Source organism: Egretta garzetta, unplaced genomic scaffold (genome assembly GCF_000687185.1).
Source record: "Egretta garzetta isolate BGI_Z169 unplaced genomic scaffold, ASM68718v1 scaffold596, whole genome shotgun sequence".
Taxonomy (NCBI): Eukaryota; Metazoa; Chordata; class Aves; order Pelecaniformes; family Ardeidae; genus Egretta; species Egretta garzetta.
This window is the reverse complement of record NW_009260129.1, coordinates 232,964-234,992: the sequence shown is the minus strand read 5'-3', so window position 1 is coordinate 234,992 and position 2,029 is coordinate 232,964.

Here is a 2,029-nt window from a genome sequence, read left to right as displayed (position 1 = left end):
AGACACCAGGTTTTCCGTTCGTTTCAAACGGGCACAAACCAGCGATCGTTAAATAAACAGAGAGTTGGGGAGATACATTATAAACGTCCCCGTGCGGGCGATGAATTGTAGGGATATTGCATGCATGTATTAATCCCAAAACTCTATGTTTTCAGGTGGAAAAATATTAATTTTGCGTTCAGAATATACAACCCGCTGCTCTTAGCCAAAAGTGGGTTTGGGGTTGTTTTTTTTTTTTTTGCACCACTCCTAAGCTTCACATGAGGATGTTCTAGGCTGTGAGAAAGAAATCCTGTCCTCGGACATTTTTTATGTTTGTGGCTTTTGGGTCTTTTGTCGTTTGTTTGTTTTTTTTTTTCTTTTCCACACCTTCTATTTCAAATGGCCTGCGTTCAAGCATTCACTTCGCCAGCCCTGAGGAAACTAGGGAAAACCTTTTCTTATCGATATAAACGATGGGGAGTATCCATCAAGCAGTACGCACGCAGAGACAGACACATACCCGGGTCCACAGAGGTGCAGTGCAAACACAGATACACACGAAACACAGCGCACACGGCAGAACCGTGCGCGCGTTCACGGTAAAACCTACATTAATAAATAAAGCTGCTACGAATTTGGGGGGAATGTGTACCCCAATTTTTCCTTGCCTATTTATACATTATGGATCATGAGGCAGATATTGTAAAGGGGCCAAATAAAAGTAAAATGGGAGGGGGGGAGCGGGGGGGGGAGGGAAGCTGTTCTCCTCGAGTTAATCACTTGTCTGGAAAACTTGGTCTAATACTTTGGAACCAAATTTGCTTCCTTGATATTCCCACCGCTGACCCTCTGCTAAAACAGTTTGTGCTTTGATTGTTAGGACAGCTCTTTCTGCAAGACAGATTTGCTTGGATCCCAAACACGTCTGCCATTTTCCCCACTTCTATTATTAGCATGGACTGATACCAAAACTAGCAGAAAGCTAAGGTGGAGTAAAACTTACAGGTTTGTTTGTGGGTTTTTTGGTGGGGTGGGTTTGAGTTGTTTTTTTTTTTATTTTATTTTTCGTTGGTTTTTCGTTTGTTTAATTGGTTGGTTTGGGTTGGTTTTGTTTCTTTCCTTCTTTCTTTCTTGGGGGTGTGTGATGGTGTTTTGGGTTTTTTTAAAATTTCTTTTCACTCTAGACTTTCTCCCTATCGCCGAAGGTCTCAGGGACTTTGTGGGAGACTAGTCACCGTCCCCAAAGGAACAGAGAGACCGCTGCGTTGCATTAAGAAGCTGGCTCTGAAATTAACAGACGTCTCAGCACAGCTTTCTATTAATCGTTTACAAACCTTGATAACTATTACTAAGAGAAATGTAACAGGCGCTCATGTGGGAGACGAAAGTTCAGCAGCACAGAAGCAGAAGGAGGAATTATTTCGGGTTAGCACGGGCGGGTGGAGCAGGGGTGGCTTCTAGGCGGTTTATTCGCAGGGAAGAGAACTTTGCGGCTGTCCCACCGAAAGGACCCATTCTGGCAGGAATAAAACCAAACGGATCTGATTCCACCATACCTCGGGAAATACCTCCTCTGTACTGGGGAAAAAACGAAAAAAACCCAGCCCAAACTTTCCAGGAGATTAATGTCCTTCGGGGGGTGGGTGGGGGTGGTGGCGTTAGAAACGGAGCGGGCTGGGGGAGGAAATAATTACATCCTCTAATCTGGCGACGGGTTTAACACAGGTAGCGGGGAGGGAGGGAAGAGAAAGACAAATCCCTGCGGTTCAGAGGACGCGGGATGGTTGGCAATAAACAGGTTACCTGGTTAAACAGGCTAAGAGCAGCAGAGGACAGCAGGACCCCCCCAGGAGATAATTTTTCCTCTTTGGTCGCACGCATTCCCGTGTTCACAAGAGCCGGGGGCGGGGGAGACCTGGGACCGTGCGGGCGAGGTTTGTGCAAGCGGGGCTGCTCCCGGGGCAGGGGTGCACCGGCCCCCCCAACCGGACCTTAGGGAGGGGGGGGGCAGCGGGGCGCCGCGGGGCTTGATTTATGAAGGGACCAA